A 22,808-nucleotide genomic window follows, 5' to 3' on the forward strand; every position below is an offset into this window, starting at 1 on the left:
CTCCCTCCATTTTTCTTTCTCTCTGTTTCTTTCTTCCTTCCTTCCTTTCTTTTCTCACTGAAAACATTCCCAAAAGCCAACTCAAGAGTCTCAGACATTTAGCCACTGTTGTTGATGTACCACATGCCTTAGGACGTATATGACCACGAATGTGAAACCTCTAATGTTCGTCATCAGCGTCTTTCAATTTCCTAAATAAGACAATGCTTGTAAAGTGCTTAGCACAATGCTAGACACCTAGTAATCCATCAGTAAATGCAAGCTATTGCTATGATTGTATTTGTTGCTGTTATTATTTCACTTCTGAGACCAGCCATTTTTGCAGTGTTTCAGTGGTTCCCCAAAGTTTAAATGTCTTTCCCCACTGCTGTGGTGTCATGGGCAGGTTCCTGTGTCAACGTGGCCAAGTGGTGGTACCTGTTTGTCTGGTTGGGCAAGTGCTGGCCTGTCTGTTGCAATGAGGACATTTCATAGAATTACATCATGATCATATCAGCTGCATCCACAGCTGATTCCATTTGTAATCAGCCAAGGGGAGCGTGTTCTGCAATGAGTGATGCTCAATCTAATCACTGGAAGACCTTTAAGGAGGATTCAGAAGAGACAGGCTTTCTTTCTTCCTACTTCGCTGATGAGCCTCTCCTGTGGAGTTCATCCAGACCCTCCATCAGAATCGTCGGCTTCACAGCCTGCCCTGTGGATTTTGGACTCTGCATTCCCTCAGTCACATGAGACACTTTTATAAATTTTATATTTGTGAGAGTTCCCTGTTGATTCTGTTTCTCTAGAGAACCCTAACTAATACATATGGTGACACTTTTTAGGAGATACCCAACTTTTAGCCCTGAGCCCCAATAATTACCTGTCTGAAACACAAACATATGTGCATACGGCAGGTAGCATGCTTAGGTTTAAGTCACCTGGGTGGTCTTTTACCCAAGGACTCTAGTCATATCTGACATTCCTTGCTGGTCTTGATCTAGGACAAAGTTCAGTCTTTGCAGAAAGGTAAAGAGGGCAGGACAGAAAGACTACTTTCCAGACAGCCACTTTCCCAACATCTGTCCGGGAGTTGCAGAATCATTAAGACCCACTCAGGCTGCATTTGGTTTTTCTTCCTTTCTGAAAACCTTGCCCAGCACTTTACCCCTAACTGGTTCTTTGAAGCAGTCTTCTGGGTGTTTTCATCTCAGGCTCTTCACTACTTTCTGGCATTCACAGACAAAGAATCCACACCAGTTTTCATACCTCAGGCCTCCTACAATATCTCTGCCATTTTCCAGATACCAATTGACTGTACGTCTTAGAGGAAATAATTAGTCTTTGCCTACAGATGTGTATAGCATTAGGAGTTGAAAACTCCTGGAAGGAACCCTAAAATGTAACAATATGCAGACTTCACCAGCCTGTGAATCTTTGTAGATATTTGTACACAGATGTCGTCACTCTGAGCACACCCTTCCTGCCCCTCTCCCCTCCCACAGCTGACTTGCCTAAGTCCAGTCTTTTGGGTTTCCACTCTTTAACTGTTTCCATGAATTCTTGTGAGTGTTCATGCATGTCTCTCTGTCTTGCTAATGAAGCTGGCACTCAGATGCATGTTAGAAGCTGTACTCTGAAACTGCCCATCTTGATAATAAGTGCTCTTTGTTGCTCTCTTATGCGGGATTCCAAACATGATCATTCACTTGCTCTCATTGTCTCTTCATTGTCTCATTTCTATTCTCAAGATTCTGTGACAGCTCAGTAGTCTTTTTTGAAGTGGGGAAGAGAAGGTTCCCTTGGTTGTTTTTCCAGTGTCATGCTCAGTTACGGCTATCGCATCACATATCTGCCTGGGACTTAAAGTGTTACAACTACACAATGGTGCTGCTCTTTCAATCTCTCTCTCTCTCTCTCTCTCCTTATCGCTTTCTCACCCCCTCCCCTGCAAACACCAAGGTTCCTTCATAAAGCAAAGGTGATAGACTGGCAAAGATCCATGCCTTCCTAAATATCTATTTTCCTATTGTAAAATTCAGCATTATTCAAAATGTCTTGTTAGAAAATAACTTAAATGACCAAGAAAAATAAAAGCACAGCTATACAAGAAAAACTCTATTGCTTGTCCCCAGTCAGCTCACATTTTGTCACACCTTAAAAATAGTTTAATAGAGGATATGCACTTTGCAAATATAAATATAACACAGATATGCAGAAATTCCTTATAGACCTCTAACTCAGTTCCTAACATTTTCTAAATTGATATATTCCATAAATTTGCTTGGCCACAGCTTCTCTTTAACTAAATATCTTCTCAAAATAGGACAGTACTACTGTTTCAGTTTTCTAAAGCTGCTGGAATATACCAGAAATGGACCAGCTTTTATGAAGGGAATTTATTAGGTGACAAATTTACAGTTCTAAGGGAGTGAAAATGTCCAAATTAAGGCACCAACCAAAGGATATCTTCTAGGAGAAAAGTCAGCATCTGAGTGCCTTTGTTACATGGGAAGACACACGGCAAAGTCTGCTGTCCTTCTCTTCTGGCTTCTGATTCCAAATGGCTCCCTCAGCTCTTGTTTACAGTGGCTTTCACTCTAATCATCTGTGGTTCTTCCCTCAGCTTCTCAGGGCAGACTGTGGGTTTTGTCTCTTAGCTTAATCTCTCCAAATGTGTGTGTGTCTCTGCTCTCTGTTTCAGGTCAAGCTCTTCCTCTCTCCGTAACCAACTTGAAGGACTCCAGTAAATTAAGACCCACTTTGAATGGGCAGGGTCACACCTGCCCGTTGAAATAATCTAACCAAAACACCGTGTCCACATTGTGTGGATCACATCTCCATGGAAACAAGCTAATTAAAAGATTAGTTCTGCCCCCACAAGCTTGGATTGAGATTTAAAGAGCATGGCTTTTCTGGGGTACATAATAGTTTCAGAGCAACTACCTTATACAAGAAATCCAATTCTACCAGGAATCAAATAGGTTATACCTACGTGTTCATTATTGCTTTCCTTCTCTCTTCTAAGGCTGAAGACCATCTTCTAGGAGGCCGTATCGGGAAGCTCGAGGGATCTGGCCACTTAGGTCTACCAAATCAGCTGAGACTATCTATAGCATCCATTCTTTCCATTTTTGAAGGGTCAGACAGCACATTAATAAATAAATAAGTAGTAATTTATGAATTGTTGTTTATTAGAAATGGGAGAAATATATAGTCCAGGACATAGAATATTAACTCTGTATTTTATTTGCTGTCTACTCTCATTTGGGGTTGGCAAGTGAGATTTATGCACAGAAGATACTGCAGGCGATGCTGTCTGGTACTACTAGCAAGGATCTGACCCCAAGCCTGATGCAGCCATTACTGTTGTTGTGTACCTTGGAGAACTACCAAGGTACACAACAAAAGTAAATACTTCCCCAGCTCTTTCTTTTTTCATCTTTTATAATTTTTTAAGACGACTGTAGTTTACTATACAAACCTTTATAATTTTTATGTAATCTAATGTGTTAATCTTTTCCTTTATAATTTCTGGATTTTATGTTATATTTTAAAAGGTCTTGCCCATTCTAAGGTTATAAAAATATACATCCATGTGTTCTTCTAGGACATCTGTGTTTTCATGTAAATTCTGATCCATCTGGAACTTATTTTGGTATAAGAAGTGAGATAAGAATCCAGTTACACTTGTTATTTCCCTCCACAAAATGGCGAGTCAGAAAACCCTACAACTATTTATTGAATAATCTCCATTTTATAGCAATTCTTTAAGTAGCAACCTCCCCATGTACATTTTACATTTAATTTATACAAGTTCTATATTTGTGTTTATAAAAGTTCTATTTAAAGCGTAATGCCAGAAATACTTATGTGATTGTGGACAATTTATCTACACCCCCGCTGGGTCTGTTTCTCCACCTGTAAGAACTGAGACAGCGTTATCTAACTTGCAGTGTTCTTGTGATGATTTTTTAAAAGTAAAGTATGTAGAAACTTATACCCCAGTAAGTATAAATGTTCTAGTTTGCTAGCTGCCAGAATGCAATATTCCAGAAACAGGGTGGCTTTTAAAAAAGGGAATTTAGTAAGTTGCTAGTTTACAGTTCTAAGGCCGAGAAAATGTCCCAATTAAAACAAGTCTGCAGAAATGTCCAATCTAAGGTATCCAGGGAAAGATACCTTGGTTCAAGAAGGCCAATGAAGTTCAGGGTTTCTCTCTTAAGTGAGAAGGCACATGGCAAACACAGTCAGAGTTTCTCTCTCATCTGGAAAGGCATGTGGTGAGCACGGTGTCATCTGCTAGCTTCTTCTCCTGGCTTCCGGTTTCATGAAGCTCCCCGGGAGGCATTTTCCTTCTTCATCTCCAAAGGTCGCTGGCTGGTGGACTCTGCTTCTCATGGCTATATTTGTTCTGCTCTGTTCTCTCTGAATCTCTCGTTCTCCAAAATGTTTCCTCTTTTATAGGACTTCAGAAACTAATCAAGACTCACCCAAATGGGTGGAGACACACCTCTACCTAATCCAGTTTAACAACCACTCTTGATTAAATCACATCTCCAGGGAGATGGTCTAATTACAGTTTCAAACATACAACACTGAATAGGGATTAGAAGAAACAGCTGCCTTTACAAAATGGGATTAGAATAAAAATATGGCTTTTCTAGGGTACATACATCATTTTAAACCAGCACAATAAGTTTCCCTATGTATTAAATTTTCTGTAACAAAGAAACCTGGATACTCAGAATTAAAGATCCAGCTTGTGTGTAAGACTCAATTTCTACTTTACTTCCTGAGCATATGGAGATAGTTAGCAAAAGGGGTCATGGCCTTTCAACAATAAAACATAATTGTTTTTCTCTCTAGTCAACACCTAAAGAGGTCCCCTATTTAATCCTCCTTAGATGCCAAACTTCTCCTTTTAGTTCCAGAAATAATTCAACAAGGTATGATGTTAGGGACAAGTTGTACCAGGTTTTCTGTATGCTGTATCAGGAATTCAAGTTTGAATTATGGTTCTGCCACTTTCTAAATATATGGCTATTCTTGAGAATAATTTTTATTTTATTGAGATGGACCATATAGTCCATCTGAAGTACACAATCAGTGGCCCAAAACATCATCACATAGTTGTGTATTCATCACCATGATCATTTTTAGAACATTTGTGGCACTCCAGAAAAAGAAATAAAAAGAAAAAACACATACATCGCATACCCCTTATCCCTTTTCATTGAAATTGCAATCTACCCTATTTTTTTTACCTTTATAACCCCCCCTTTATTTATTTGTTGTCCTTATTTTTTTACTCATCTGTCCATACCCTGGATAAAGGGTGTGTCAGCCACAAGGTTTTCACAATCACATGGTCACATTGTAAAAGCTATATAGTTATATCATTGCCTTCAAGAATCAAGGCTACTAGAGATTGTATATTTTAGCTGATTACATAGTATGCCAATATATAATATATATAGCAAAAGAAAATTAAAAAAAGAATTAAAGCCACTGGAATACGGTTAAAAAGTTTTGGGTAATTCCCTCTTATCACTTCAATATACCATAATATATCCTTTATATAGCATAAGAATAACCACCAGGAAAACCTCTAGATCTGTTTGAAATCTCTCAGCCACTGAAACTTTATTTTGTCCATTCTTGAGAATAATTTAAGGAAGAGAATAATAGCACATGCATTATAGGGTTCTGGAAAAGATTAAATAAGAATCCTTACTGGTACTAAGCTCCATGAGGACACGGAACTTTGTCTTGCTCATCATAATATTCCCAGCACTAGAATAGTTCCTTGCATGCGATGGTCACTTATTAAATCATAGTCAAATGAAGGAAGGAAGGAAGGAAGTCATAAAAGTACTTAGCAAGTTGCCAGCCAAAGTAAATGGGTTAAAATTTAGCCACAGGCGAGGTCAGAGGAAACAGATGTGGTCCTGCTTTCAGGGGTTGAAATCTAGATCTGAAAACTGATGTCTATACTACTTAAATATAAGGCATAATGAAACATGTATTATATATAATATAACTGCAAGTAAAATGCTTTGGAGACAATTAGGAAGTAACGGATCCCAACTAGAAGATGAGGGGAACTTCATGGAAGAAGGATATATTTATGCTTGACTTTAAAAGAGAATAGAATTCTGGTAGAGATGGGGAAAGGGGCAGCTTTCCAGGTTGTAGGGAAGTACACAATTAGGGAAGTGTTTGGCATGTTCTGGGACTAGAGCTTCATGCAGAGTGATGAGAGTGCAAGCCAAGTAGACGGGCGGCTGGAAGGTAGATGTTGGTGGCCTTGAAAGTTATGCTATGATGTTTAAGACATAATGAGTTTACAGTCTCATTGGGGGAATGAAACATACACCTAAATGAGATAAACAGCACAAAGAAAAAATAAGCAGTTCAATAGAATACTGGTGCAAGCTGGCACCAGATTCGTGATGAAGCTGACTCATGGAGTCAAGTGGAGCACATAATTTTCTGCAAGCCTGGCTTATCTCGGGCTTGGCACTAGCATAGTGATCCTAGTTGGTAGGGCATGTTTGACAATTCATCCTTAGAAAAAGGGAGGCAGCTTGTAAGGGCAAAGGTTCATACACAACGGCATTTCATCATAAGCACTTATTCCTGTCAAATATACTATAAATTGTACTTTCCCATTCATATCTGAAAATATGAATGGATCATTGCCACATTCCCAAACAGAGGAGGGCCTATGATCCTAAGCCCTCCACCAATCAGTCTCCAAATGCAAAAATTTCCAGGAAAAATGGAGACAGTTCCCGTATCTGATGGAGACAGGTTCCCCTTTCTCTCTGTTACATAAGGAAAAAATTCTTATTAGAAATTACGCATATATATGAACAAATATAACCCATAGTGTTACAACTTTTGAACAAATGCATCCAGGATTTTTTCTATTCATTTATATAACCTTGACTAAGTTATGTAACTTATTGCTGTGCCTCAGCTTCCTCATCTGTAAAATGAAGATCATGATAACACTATTTACCTCAAGAAGTGATTGAGGGTAAAATATGAGTTAATACATGCAAAGTGAACAAAACAGTATCTGGCAGATAGTAAGAAGTATAAAAGTAATATTTTCTCTGTCTAGCTAACATTTCTATATCTAGATTCAGCTATATATTTTTATGAAATTATTCACATTTCTTTGTGGCCTGCTTTTTTCATTCAACAATACAGCATGATCTTCTTGCCCTATAGGATTTTAAAAGTGCAAAGAGACCATCCGATCCTTTGAGAGATTTTTCAAAAATGAACAGTGGTTGGGGAGAGTGGGCGCTACTCCTTACAGGGCATTATTTCAAGTTGAGGAGCTGGGTTTGGACAAGGCCTAGATCTAATACTTCTTGGAATGAGAAGCTTGGGAATACTTCTCGTATCTAACCTGAGAATCTAAGCACTGAACTTATCCTTGGATCTCACCAAGGTCAATGGTTTTTAGTTTTTTTGTTTGTTTAAGCAGTAAAGCTCTACCCCTCCTCCACCACCACCCCCCAAAAATCCTATGTGAAACTCTACCCAATATGCAAAATAATTTTAAAACATCAGTGTAAATTTATTTTATAAACTCAAATATATAAAATTTCCTTCTTATAAAGCTTATCAGTAAGATCAATAAAGCTGTGGCAGATTATGTACCCCAGAACAAAAAGCATATTCTTAATCTAAATCCATTCCCATGAGAGTGAACCTGTTGTAAATAGGACTTTTTGAAGCTATTATAATTCATTTTTTGAAGATGTTATTTTTAGTTAAGTTATGGCCAATTACGATTAAGAATGGGTCTTAATCCGACTACAGGAGGCCTTATAGAAGAAAATCACAGGGAGGAGCTAGAAGAGAGAAGGAACCCAGAAAAGAAAGGAGAGTCATCTCACTATGAGAGGGGGAGCCAAGGACACCAAGGGTCAGCAGGCACCAGAAGACCATCTGCCCCAGGAAGCAGCACATCTTCTAGCCAACACCTTGATCTGGACCTCTGAACTCTGAAACTGTAAGACAATACATTGCTAATGTTTAATCCAACCCATTTTGGCATAGCAGCTCAGGCAAAGTAAGAGAAAGGCTATTTGCTTAATGAAAATTTAAGCTCCAAGGATATGGATAATAATCACAGCCTTATTTTAATAGCAGCTTCCATAAAATGTAATAAAACAATTTAGAAAATACTTGAGTGCCATTCCCATAGAATGAATGTTAAAACTGTTGCTCCAATCCCTTAATTTCATAGGTGAGAAAACCAAGGCCCAGAAATATTGCATATTGCTTGGGCTTTTAATCTTAAAAGACCCAATAATAAAAATAATCTGATAAGAGGATGAAAATAAAAATGTTACTGAAGAAGGTGTCTGGAAAGGTTAATAAGTATTTTCCACAAAATAAGTTTGTTTTTAAATTTAAATGATTACTATATAGTTTTCCAATAAATAAAAATGGAAAGGTCAATTAACTTAGCTGGTGTTCTTTATTCTTTGGCATTATCCTCAGAGTTGGTAGCCCTGAATTTTTCCGATTTTGTAATTTGTATTTTATCCCATTAGTGGATGTAAAGATTTATTGCTTAGCTCTAATAATTAAATTACGTATTTCAACTTCTCAGTTAGCATCCCATTTTCTATATGTATACTCATCATATCTATTAAGTACCCATCCCATCATCAGTAATTTCAGGTATTTTCTGATTATAAAGCCTGCTGTAAAACTCAGCAAATCACTATTGACAAACTGTCTCCTTCATTAATTAAACAAGGTCAAGATTCACTGACAGAAATTTGAAAGTTGATTCCATATTTTACTCTGCCACCTTCTCCTTAAATCCTGAATATTTGATGCATAACTTTGTAGTGTGATTGCAGATATTCCATCTATTTATAAAAAGAATCCCTGACTCTTGTGTTGGGTACAGTTCTTCAGAACTTTACTTGTATTTGGCCTTTCTAAAAATACAAAAAGCAAAAGATACTGTCCTTGAAAATGATACAATGCCATATTTAAAAAAATTATATTGTGAAATATACCATGCATACAAAGAAATGTATATAAGGTACTTGTAGGAAGCAAAGACATACCTTTTTAAAGAAAGTCAGTGATATCATAAAATCATACTTGCTTACTGTGGACAGTTTAGAAAATACTTGAAAACTATAAAAATGTTTTATAATATGACTCTGAAAAACACTCATAAGTCCAACCTTTCTGTGTGTGTGAGTGTATTTATTTATTAATTTTTTGTGGACCTCTATTTTTCAGCCAACAATATAGCATAGTTCTTTCCCCATGGCATTAAATATGTTAAACAATTATAATTTTTACAGCATCTTAATTTCCTCTCATTATTGAACACTGATTTTTTTCACTGTTATTTGAATAAAAACATAATTAAGAAGTTTAGGCATAAACATTTGTCCTCGTCTCTGATTTTTTGCTTTGCTAAGGTCATATCTCCTGACATATTTTGTGCATATATTCATAACTGCTTCTAAATCTAATCTAGCCTATACATAAATGATTTATACACTAAAGTTCCTCGAAACATTATTTTGGGCTTCTCTGATAGAAACTGCACCGATAGATTCCCGTTCCTACTCTTGGTTGGTATACTAAGCTTTGGTTTCTGTAAATTTTGTCTGGCTTCCAGAAGTTTCTTTGGGGCTGAGCAATGTTGACATAAGAACTATCCAGTTAAAACAGACTGAGACTTGGATAATTAACCAGGATTGATAAGAGGCATGGAGCCAGCTAAGGGGAGGTAAGGAAAGGGAAAAGAAGTAGGAAGGGGAGGGAGGTGAGCACAGCACTGTGGAACTTGAAATTTAAAAGAGCAGCTGGATAATAGTGTCCAAGACCGCAGAAAGGTCTGGATGAAAAGACCCAAGGAGACATCACTAGGCTTGCCCAGAAAGTTATCAGTTTTAAGGGAGCTGAAGTGATACAGAAGACAAGGAGATTTTCTTGGAGGGCCCCAAAATCTGTCTTCTGGTTAGAGTAGCATAACTCATACAGCTCCATTCATTCATTCATTCTACAAATATTTATTAGCACCAGTATATGTGAGGCACTCCTCTAGGATAGAGGGACAGAGCAGGGCATAAGACAGGTATGGTCCCTGCTTTGATGGAGCTTGCATTCTGTTAGGAAGAGACAGTCAATTAACAAGGAAACAAATCAATCCAAAGAAAATATGAGATGATGGTAAATGCAAATGAAATAGAACAGAATGCAGAGTCAGAGGGTGTTCGGGATAGGGGTGAAAGCTGGTTTACATATGGTAGCTAAGGGAAGTCCTTCTGAGAGGTGATATTTGGGAGGAGTTATGTGAGGGAACGAGTCATGGGAATACGTAGGGGGCCACTATCTAAGGAGAGCAACAATTGAAAAGCTAGAAGATGATGATGAACTTGGCCTCTTCTAGAAACAGAAAGCCAGTCGAAGGACAAGAGTGGAGTAAATGAAAGGGGTGAGATGGGGGAGGGAGTGATAACAGAAGGAGATTGGAGATACAGATGTAGGCAGGGCCAGATCCTGTAGGACCTGTCTGTTTTGTAGTCTGTTTTATTCACTGTTCTGAACCCTTCAAGGATTTTGAAGGACGCTATAAGGATTTTGGATTTTATCCTAAGTGCAACAAGGAACCAACTTTGATGGTAAAATAATCCTGAAGACTGTGCTTTTGCTTGATGAGCATGGGAGTTTCATTGAAATCACTCTAAAGATCTAGAATGCTAATCCTGAAAAGAAGATTAGCAGATATAGGGAACATCTTTTGTTTCAGTCCATTTACCTTAGCTTTCCAACTTCTTCTGGTAGCTGCAGATCTTCTATCCTGAACAAGGGTCTGGTGGGGCTACCAATCAGAACCTCACTCTGCTTGGCCTCAGGGGTGGACACGTTGCCTAGATCTAACCAGTCCTGATACCCTGCTCCTCTGGCCACACTGATTAGACCAGGACTGGGCATGGGACTTTAAGCCAGGACTACCACAGTTGTTCCCTAGGAGAGAGTCAGATGCAGGAAGGGAGAAGGATCTCTTTCCTCTGGGGCTTAAGTGAGGGATAATGCAAGCTGGGAAATGTCCATGGCCATTTTCTCATTTTCCCATTCTGGAACCCCCTATCCTCAGCTACCACTGCATAAAAAGCCCCTGCGCAGTTTGGAAAGAATACGGCAAACACAGAGAATGAAGCTAAAAAATGGAGAGGGAGAAAAAGATCAAGAGCAGGAAACTGAGAGCACTTTCTGACTCTAGGAGATATCTAAGGCCAGCTACTTCCCTGGCCTTCCTAGTCAGAATGCTCGAGCAAAGCTAGTTTTGCTCCCTTTGCTCAAAAGCTAGTTTGAATTGGGCTTCTGTCATTTGCCATCTGCAGAATCCCAACTATTAATAGCATGTGAAGGAAGGAAAAGGAACATCAGTTAACATTTACTAAACAGTGTCTCTGTGCAGGGCACTTCTCTTCACTAGAAATAGAGATATGTGAATGGATGGGATGGGATGTGCATACTTTGAGATTTTAATTTCTTCCCACAAGAAATGTACTGTTTATAAATGCTTCAGTGACCCAAAGCTCATACTCCCATGCCTTCTCTCCAGTAATATTTTGGTAAACTGGCTCCTGGGGAGGAAAAAGACCCTGATTTACACCATTTGCCAATTAGCATTTTTAAAATACTCCCACCATGACTGATAAAGCTACTAAGAGTTTTAACAATCAGCTAGAAAAACTTGAATATTTATAGTTGTTTCTCTTAAACCAGTAAGAGAAGGTAAGAAACACTACTGTTTCTCTCTTTTAAATCCTCACTTCTCCCCATTTCTCCCAATTGCCCTCCCTCTCTGCCATATATTTACTCACAGTTTTCACCAGGATTTCCTACCTACCCTGTCACATTTCCTCTGATTCCCACCAGCATTGCCTGCCAAATAAGGCTACGGAAAGAGCAGAGACTTTGGAGTTGGACACGTTCAGATTCTGGCCTTTGTGACCTTGAGTAAGTTACTTAATAACTCCGAGTCTTGGTTTCCTAATCTGCAAGGTGGTGATAATAATACCTCCCTCGTGAGGAATATCACGAGGGTTTTATAAGACCATCTACATGCTAAGCGGCAAATTACAGTTTTGCTTTTCCCACTTTCTTCAAAGCAAGTGTTGATTCCTATCTGGGTATCCAAGGCAACCCACCAGGTTAGTTTTTGCCACCTCCAATTGCAGTTGCCTGTCCCACCACTCAGGGAATTCCTTGAGTGCAGAGATTTTATCTTCTCTTCATCCCCCAAATCCTAGCTCAGTATTTGGAACATTATTAGATGTCTGATGAGTATTAAACAAAGGCTAACCTCATCACCCCATTTCCTATCCGATCACCAGAAGAGCCAGGACAGAAGAACGGGGCTGCCGAAGAAAATGAGGGGAAGGGCTTTGGGGCCTGGGAAACCCACTGGTATATGTGCGGGCTGCCGCACAGCAACCGGGCACGTGTGGGAAGGGTTGCGTGGAAAGCTGATCTGCAGCATAGGGACCCTTGAGGTCTCCCACTGGCCCAGCTCATTAGTTTACTTGGTACACAGAGCTGAGCAGAACCCAGGGGAAATATAATTTACTCAACATTCACTCTTTTTCCCTCTCTTGTTTATCTTAGCTGCTGGCGCTCATGTCATGTCTTTAAGTATCTTTCACTGAATGCCTTTTCGGTTTAAATCTTTAAGTTATTTTTTTCCTTCCTGTCCTGGAGATATATGAACCAGAGCCAATAAAATAAGAGCTCTCTTTTTCCTTCACAGCTCTGAAAGCTTTACATAAGTGTTTCTTCACTTCTATTTTATGGCTAGGACCAGATGCAGAAGTGCTAAAATATTTTGATAAGAGCTGTCCTGGCAGTAGTTATTGCTTTTATAGCTATCCAGAGGGAGAGAATCAGCTAGGAAGTCAGTCCACAGAGAAGAGAGATAGAAGCTATGAACTCTCTCTACTGACCAAGGTTCTCAATTAGTTAAAAAAAAAAAAATCAGTTGAATGAGGAAAGAAAGAAAATGCTACGATTATGTCACTATCTAAACAAAAAAAAACACAATAAATAAATATGAAGCCCATAAAAATCACTAATATTTATTGGTAAGGGGTGGCATAAAAGTTTATAGAATGCTTTTAAATACAAATTGATATCCTGAGACCTCTTGAATTAACACACACTCCCCAAAGCCAAGGTACCTATAAGGTAGCAACTACTAGTACCCTCTTGGAGCAGGTGAAACTAAGGCACAGAGAAGTTAAGTAACTCGCCCAAGGTCACATAACTGATAAGTGGTCAGTGATGCTGGCATTTAACCACTACCGTCCAGTGCTCTCATCTGTCTTGCAGGGTAGGAATAAGGGCTACAGAGAGGGTAAGGATTTGCGTGGGGTCACACAGAGCAGGAAACAGAAGGGCGACATTCCTCTCTCTTCACACTCTGAAATGTGAAATGCTGTGGTTACCACCCCACTCCCAGCCAGGCACTTACCTTCCTTTATTTTCCATTTTAAAACATTTCCTTCATTCTGCCCATTCCTTTGTTTCATTCCATTCCACCTCCCGCTGCCTCGTGGGTGTCTTTTGGGCGTCTGTCTGCATCCTTGCTTCTGGGTTCCCCACTCTTGGCTGTGTTTCAGCCGACATGCCTGAGCCTTACCCTGTTGCCAGGCATTGGTCTAAGCACTTTGTAAATGTTTATTCCTTCCAACAAACCTATGGAGAAGATGCTCTTAATATCCCCATTTTACAGATGAGGAAACCAAATCACCTTACTTGCCCAAAGTCACATAGAAGGGGAAAGAGCTAGGATTCAAAGCACCATCCAGAATCATTTTGCTACCACCACTTCTCCTTTAGGACTCCTATGCACCTCTGTCCTTGAGGATATGTTCATACCTAGGCTTTCCTGGACATAGATGTTCTGAATGTCATTGTTTTCTACACCTTTCAGTCCTATCCAACACGGAAATTTAGGCAGTGCAATCTGGGATGCTGGAAACTGGCTTTGAGGAAAGGAATTTATAAGGATATATGTGAGAAGAAATTTTAAAATTCAGATCTTCTGAGTCTCAGCCCAGGATTCTATTTATTCATTAATTTATCCATTTGTTCTTTCATCAGCCCAATGTTGCCTGCTATCTGCCTGAGAAACAGCAGTAAAAAACTAAACGATTAAGCTACTTGAAAGGTTGGTTCATAAAGATGAAGTAAAGCATTTGTTGAATAGGCTGTAATATGTATGCAACTATTGGAAGCATGTCATTTTCCAAAGAGAGAGAAGAATTTAACCCGACAGAAGGGAGGGTAACTAGCATGGAAATAGTAATGAAATAAAAATCCTGAATCCAATTTCCTTTGTTGAGATAGATTAGATTTTAATAATCTAAGCCAAATGGCTAAAACCCATTTAAAGCCACATCAGCAAAAATTTGCCTTATGGAAGTAGCTTCTTCATTTGCTACTAGATGAAAAGCCCCCTTGCGTATTAAACCGCAGGTTACTCATCTTGGTCCTTCCCCCCACCCCAAAAAAATTCCTGGCACATACCAGGTGTTCAATAAATGTTTTTTGAATTGAATTAAAATAAAACATTCACTATTTATCAATTCTGCTCTCACCCCAGGAGAGAAAAGAATGAATGTGATGTTAAACCATATTAAATGCAAAAATGAAAACAAATGCCATCTCAAGGTTGGTAATTTAAGAATATGGGAAATCTGAAATGAAACCTCTCCACAATGGAGAACTGCTTGCAAAGCACTTTCTATATCAAGGCTTACTATAATAATACCACAGAATAGCCAAAGTCTTTCTATTTTAATTTCAGCTTTTCCAAGATCAAAGAATAAGATCACTGTGAAAAAGATAAATAGTCGCTCATTATATTTTACTTCAATTTGAAGTTTGCCTTTTAACCTACTTAGATTTGCAGTAGAAGAACTTTGAGATTGAAAACAAGCTTATTCATTAATTTTTCTGCATATATCCATAGCTTGTTTTTTGGAAGGGCAATGAATAATATCCTCTTCCTTCCCATCGATAGAACCAATTGTGTGAGCTATACAGGGGTCAGTCACATGGAAATAAAAATATCATCTTTGTTATTCATGAAGAAGGAGTTCAAAGAAGATGGCTCAGATCTTCTAGTGTATCTGTTTAAGCACTGTCTCACTATCCTACTATGGCAGCCAATCAGAGCCAAATAGCCACAGTCCTCTTTTGCAGGGGCCTGTCCCTTAAAACTTGATGGCATGGAACAATAGAAAAGACTAAAAATGCATGCTCCCTCCAGGCAGGTACACCCAAGACAAGATTGAAATGGGCTGAGCTGAGCAGGCCCAGCTTGGCATTCTGAATGAGAGTCACTCCTCTTCTACAAAGAGCGAGGAAGAGGGCTCAGCAAGACACTTGGAGTGGTTATTCTGATGGAAGTCTCTCCACACAAAAAGATGAGGAGCAGGGTCTAATTGGTCCCTCCAACATATGACATTTTATAACAGATGTACTCCTTTGCTGATAACTTGGAATTTGAATGATATATTTCAGCAATGATTTGTTGGGCTCCTGCTATGTGCCAAGCACTACATTAAAAGCTTTCAAATGGCTTAGTCCATTTAATCCTCAAAATAACTTTATGAGGAAAAACTGTTTGGTACTTTCTCAATAAAGTAAATACGGAATTACCATATGACGCAGCATTCAACCCCTGGGGGTATGCCCAAAAGAACTGAAAACAGGTGTTCGAACAAAAACTTGTTCATAAATGTACATAGAATGATTCACAATAGGCAAAAGGGGAAAACAACACAAATGTGCACCAATTAATGAACGGATAAGTAAACTGTGGTATATCCATGCAATGGAATATTATTCAGACATAAAAAGGAATGAAGTACCGATACATGCTACAACCTGGATGAACCTTAAAAATGTTATGCTAGGTGAAATAAGACACCAAAAAGGCCACATATTGTATGATTCCATGTACATGAAATATTCAGAATAGGCAAATTTGTAACAACATAATGCTGATTAGTGGTTCCAGGGTCTCAGGAGAGGGAGAAATGGAGACTGTTTAATGGGCACAACATTTCCATCTGGAAAAGTTCTGGAACTACACAGGGCTGATGGCTGCACAGCACTGTGAACGTACTAATCGCCATGGAATTGCACAATTTAAAATGGTTGAAGTGGTAAATTTTGTGCTATGTATCTTTTACCACGATTTTTTAAAAAACCCTAGGAGGTAGGTGTTATTATCAACTTTACAGATGAGGAGACAAGGCTCTAAGAGATCAAGAACATGACTAGCAGCAAAGGATGGATCTAAGTATTGCACAGTCTGAAGTTTTTACAATTTGGGGGGCTCCATTAAGAGAAAGAAAATTATGAATACAATGTTGCTAGGATACTTCTAAAGGTCTTGTGAGGTACAGAGAATGGAGGTAGGAGTGGGGAGAGCTCTGATGCTTAAGTCTCATAAACTCCACAATAAATCTACATTTGTTTGTCGGTAGGTATTGGAAAATGATTTTTTAAAAATCCATTTTCAATAACAGCACAAACATGCAATACTTAGGAATAAACCTAACAAAAGATGTGTTAGACTTCTACAGTGAGAACTACAAAACATTGCTAAAAGACCTAAATAATTGGATAGATACACTACATTCATGGATTGGAAGACTCAGTTGTCAATTCTCTTAATGATGTGTGGAGTCAAAGAAATTTTCAAACATAATCCCACTAGATTTTTTGTACAGAGTCTCAAACTGACTCTCACATTTATATACAAAGAGCCTAAAAATGTCCAAAAAGACAACGAAAAGAAAGAAAGTTTGAGGACTTAGAGTATGTGGCTTCAAGACTTACTATAAAGCTATATTCTCAAGATAGTGCGGTATCAGGAGAGACAAAGATCAATGAAATAGTGCCCAAGAATAAAACATTTATACAGTTGATTGATTTTCAACAAAGGCACCAAGCAATCCAAAGGGGAAAGAAAAAGTGCTGTCAATAAATGGTCCTGAAACAACTGGGCATCCATATGGAAAAATAAGTAAGTAGAGCTAGGATTTTAATCTAGATCTGTCTACCTCTGTCTACTTCCCCTCATTGCCTCTCAGTTTCCACCTGTGTTAGTTAGATTCAGTTGTCAACTTGGCCAGGTGAGCATACCTAGTTCTGTTGCTGCGGACACAAGCCAATGGTACGTGAACCTAATCTGTTGCTAATTACATCTGCAGCCGACTAGGTGTGTCTGCTTCAATGAGTGACTTTTGACTTAATTGGCTGGCACTTAAATGAGAGAACGCAATGTAGCACAGTCTAGCAGCTCGGCATACCTCATCTCAGCACTCGCAGCTCAGCCCAGGCCTTTGGAGATGCAGAAAGAAGTCACCCTGGGGAAAGTTGTTGGAACCCAGGGGCCTGGAGAGAAGACCAGCAGAGACCATCCTGTGCCTTCCACGTAAGAAAGAACCTCAGTGGAAAGTTAGCTGCCTTTCCTCTGAAGAACCAACAAAATAAATCCCCTTTTATTAAAAGTCAATCCGTCTCTGGTGTGTTGCATTCTGGCAGCTAGCAAACTAGACCACCACCCTTGCCTTGTCCTGCTCCTACCTGCCCTCTCTGGACAGTCTTTGGAAAGGTGTGTCTAGGGCTTGAGACGATGGAGCAGCAAGCAAAGCAGAGTGTTAACTGTTTGTTAAGATTGAGAAATGTCAAAGGGGTGGAGTCTTGACTCTGACGCTTACCTGCCTTGGATCTCGCGGCCTCATGAGATGTCTTGGGACTGTGTGCTGCTCCCAGAACTTTGCTAGGAAGGGATTTGAGAAGTCTGTGAGGAAAGACTATTAGTTTAAGGATCAAAATTCTTGGATTCTTTTCTATCTCCGAGTGGCTCTGGATGAATTGCTTTAACCTCTCTGATCCTTAGTTTCCTCATCTGAAAAATGGATATAATTAATACCTTCTCTGCTTAACCTACTGGGTTGTTGTTAAGTTCAAATGAAATTGAGTGTATAAGAATCCTTTGGAAAAATACGTGTGTATGTTGCATGTATATATATATAATATATGTGCTATGCGTGTATGTTACCATCATTCTGTGTGCACCTTTTTATAAACTGAAGTGAGTAATATTATTTTATCCATTTTAAATACAAATTTTACATATCGAGTTTACTATATAATTATTTTTCTTGTTCCTTTTTGTGTTACCAGAGAAAACTAACATTCTAGTAATGATTCCAGATTCCTTGATTAGTACAGGATCTTCTGTTATAGATACCCATTCATTTTTTAAAATTGCATTTATTCTTCTATTTCTTTCAAGTTTAAAAAATTTCATTCATTGATTCATTTATTCATTCATGTTATTCAACATCACCTTATTGTATGCTTATGAGGTACAAAGCACTGTATTAAGTGTAAGGGATAAATGGATGAAAAGAGAATCTCTGTCCACAAAAAGCTCATGTTCTGATGAGGATATGATCACATTCTTAAAAAACCAATTATAATATAATGCAATCACTGCTATGAAGGACTGTGTACAGGTATTGCCCTGGGAGAGGAGCTTTTAAGCTTACCTGGGAGTATCAAGGCAGGCTTCACAGAAGAGGTGATGTTCTAAGTTGGGACATACAGGAGAATAAAGACTTTATCAAAAAGTCTGTCCATCTTATTAGAGAAGGTGGTAAGGACCAAGAAAACAGCATGTACCAAGACATGAAACAGCGTATCATGTTAGGGAATTGTGAGATAGTTTAACATGCCAGGAGTTTAAGGTTAGAATGGGTGTGGCCTGAAAAGACACTAGAGGAGCTGGCAGGGACCAGGCTGGAAGGGCCTTGAAAGTCTCACAAAAAGGTTGACCTTGATGCTTTAGATGACAGAGAATGGTGGGAAGTTTCTAAGCGGTAGGTTTATATAATCAGTTCTGCATTTTAAAAAGGAAAGTATGGCTAATGTGGAGGTTGGTACGATGGACTGGAGGTGGGAGGCAAGGCTGAGGTAGGGAGACCCATTAGGTAGTAATTGGAATAGTCCAGATAAAATGATAAAGGCCTGAACTAGGCTCATGGTGATAAGATTGGGAAAAGGAGCCTGATCTGACACTCATTTAAGAGTCAGAAACAATAGGATTTAGCAGTTAGTTAATTGCATGCAAATGGATGAGAGACTCTTGATTCCACCCCTTATTATCACTTTTGGCACAGTGACCAAACTCTTGAAGTCTCTGTTACCTAATTTAGAAAATGGGGAGGGGGGTGGTGTTAATAATACTTGTTTCATAGGGTTGTTGAGAGCCTTAAACAACTATAGGGCCTTGTATGTTTCCCACAGATACTGGTTCTCTTCCCCACTTCCTTTCTTCTCAGTCCATATTGCAAAAGGGCTCTTCATAATTCTAGAGAATTTACTTCTTGAAATACACATGCCGAACACTAAGAATATTCAGGGTTTGAGGATTTGGGGGCTATGTCCCTCCTATAATACATTTCTGGAGTCCTGATGATAGAACAACTTCCAGGCTGGATGGATCATGGCTTGGGCTCATGTGTCAATTCTTGTGTTCCTAAGCCACATGGGGAAGCAACTAGGAGCTCTTGGTAAGGTTGTGGAAGCTCCCAAATGCTGTCTGACAATATGGACCATGTTCTTTGGGCTCTATCCTTCATTTTGCAGTGTCCTCACACAAGCTTCCATGTTTCAGAAAAAGTAACATAAATCCTGTTGAAAGCTGGGATCCTATGACTCTCCTAGGAGTCAACAGAGCTCTTGTGTCTCTTTCCTAATTTAGCTTGGGGAAAATGAGTGGTTCTAGAATTTCCCTTTAGTCCTTAAATATCTTGGTGTCTAACATACTCACTGACCCAAAACTTTCTCATTTTTCTAGCATCATTAGAAGCTACTGAGGCCTTGAACATCACTTTAGGAAATACTATTCCAGTGCTCCCTTTTCAGTGAGCAAGTAGAAATGACCAAATCCTTAATGCTTCCTCCAGGTGTCCTAACTGAATGACCAAGTGGCATTAGAGAAAGCAACACTTGAAGAGACACAGCTGCTGCGTTGACACAGCCCTAATGAAGAGAAACAGATCTTGGAAAAAGTAAGTTGGCAACAAAAAGCTATTGCCTGGAGAGATGTTGACTGAAAGGCCTGTTCTCTTTAGAGACTAAGGTAATAAGAATTTAAGAGTTTCCTTAACTTAAATATTCCCTTTATTTCTGACTGGCATTTCTTGAGTGTTATTGCTGAAAAGAAGGACTTGCAGGTAATGCCCTTTTTAAAAAACTTTTTTAAATTGTGAAGTATGACGTATATACAAAAAAGCAATAAATTTCCAAGTATATATATTTTTTTTTCCAAGTATATTTTAACAAGTACTTATAGAACAGATTTTAAAATCTGATATGGGTTGCAGTTCCATGAGGTAATTTGCATTTTTTCTTATACACAAAGAATAATTAAGGCTCCAGCTTCCATGGTCACTAAATCTGATCAGGATTTAGGCTGCTGCTTTTCTTTAAAAACTAAAGCAGATTTGAAACTTTTCCATTGTTAACCTGTTTCCCCTTACTAGCAGGCAGATTAGGGCTACAGACCATTCAGGTCCTGAGCTCCTGGGAACCTTATTAAAACACACCAGAGGCAAATCATTCATGATCTGCCTGCAGAAAACCTAAACCTTTGTTCTCTGACATCCTTTTTTTGTGATAGAGCCTAATGATGTGAAACACTGAGGGAAATTAAGTTCTCCCATAAGAGATCTGGGTAGAAAGGGGAATTTCACTCTCCGGAAAGCTCTCTCTGCAGTGGGAGCAGCTGGGACACTGCCTCTTCCCAGCAGTTCCGCTGGGCTGTAGGATGGAGAATCAAATTTAAACCAGGAGCAGTGGAAGATAACAGCAGTCCTTACCAGGCTACTCCGCACCCGTCCACAGATGCAATCAAGATAACCATGTCTTACAGGAGGAAATGAAATTTAGGGTGGTATTAGAGGCCAAGTTATAATTATTATAATACAAATTCACATACAAAGACTTCTTTATTATCTGATATTGAAGGTCAAGAGAGAACACCAGAAATAGTAATACAAAGAGAATCCAAAAAGCTTGTTTCAGTTACGTGCTCTTTTTCATCAAACATTTATCTTAAAGGGCAGTGAATTTACCCTTTAATGATAATAACTTGGGTTTATGTGTGGCTCTTTCATATGTATTGGTGATTTTCCAAGGATTTTTTTTTAGCAGCAGATACTTAATTTCAAGTAAAAATCTTCTTTGGAATCTCAGCATATATCATAGATAAAAGTGGAGTTGCTCTGGTCAGCCAGGCATAGGAGATCCAGAGCCCTCGTAGCTGTGGTTCCTGAGGGACCACTGAGGCAGCCCTGAAAAACACAGCTCACGGCGACTGACATGCATTGGTTCTTGATTCTCACATGCCTTGTGGAGGGAGGTAGGTCAGGAATTATTATTCTTAGTTTATGGATAAGAACGAGTTCATGGATGTTGTGTCACACAGGGAGGAACCAGTAGAGCTGGGATTTGAACTCAATCTTCTGATGCCAACTTCAGTATTCTTTTAACTACACCTAGGTGTGCCCTGTCCTTTGCTCACTGCCCTAATCTACCCTTTCATGGTGTTTGCCACAAAGAGAAAATTCACCCAAGGAGATTTAAGAAATAAGATACAAATAATCAGTCAAATAGAGAGGGAAACATCCACATTTGTCAACCTGTCCTTTCCTAATTCTGAAGCTGACAAATCAACCAAGGGCCTAATGATCAGAAACAGATTGTACGAGAGCTGTTCTCTGTTTCACTGATCACATTTAGTGATTGGAATTTCAATTTCTTAATCATTTCTGTCCCTGCTTGGCTATGTCTAAATATTTAGGCAGATCTGTGCAGAGTGGATTTGTCTATTTGATGTGTTAGGTATATTTATGTATTCTGGTTGTCAGTCACTGAGGAAACCATGCCACAGAAAACAGATGTGACCTGACAGTTGCCAAATGTGGCGCTCACTTTTCTTGGCATTTTCTGTACCTCTCAAAGGCAAGACTGGATTCTACTTTTGGATCACAGTCCCCTGGAGAATTCAACCACCTGATGTTTACCTTCCATGCTCATCTTCTGTGAAATCTGAGGCATATCCATGGCTTCAATTATTTTCTGAAACTTTAGTGATTCTCAATTCTATGTCCTCAGCCCTAATTACTCTCTTCAGTTCTAAGTTTTTATTTCCAGTTACCCACTTGTGGTAGGTTGGATTATGCACCTCAGCATAGGTTGTTTATCTTGGCTTTCCTGTAGGGTTGAACTCACTGTAAATAGGCCCACTTGAAGCTGATACTTTTAGTTACGCTGTGGCCTGACTGACTAGGGTGGATTTTAATCCATGTTACTCAGGCTTTATAAAGAGAACCCGAAAGTCATAGAAGTCAAGAAAGGAGAGGACATCACCATATTATAAGAGGCAGAGATAAAACAAGGAATCCCAAGGATGGCTGGCAGCCAGCACCAGACCACTAGTTTTCAGGGAGGAAGCGAGCCTTGTCAATATCTTTTTTTTTTTTTTTTTGGCTTTTAAAAAGGGGAATTCAGTAAAGTTACAAGTTTACAGTTCTAAGCCTATAAAATGTCCAACGTAAGGCATCCAGGGAAAGACACCTTAATTCAAGGAAGGTCAGTGGGTCAGGAACACCTCTGTCAGCTGGGTAGTCATGTGGCTGGCATCGGCTGGTCCCTTGTTCCTGAGCACC

This window comes from Tamandua tetradactyla, chromosome 11, assembly GCF_023851605.1.
Source record: "Tamandua tetradactyla isolate mTamTet1 chromosome 11, mTamTet1.pri, whole genome shotgun sequence".
NCBI lineage: Eukaryota > Metazoa > Chordata > Mammalia > Pilosa > Myrmecophagidae > Tamandua > Tamandua tetradactyla.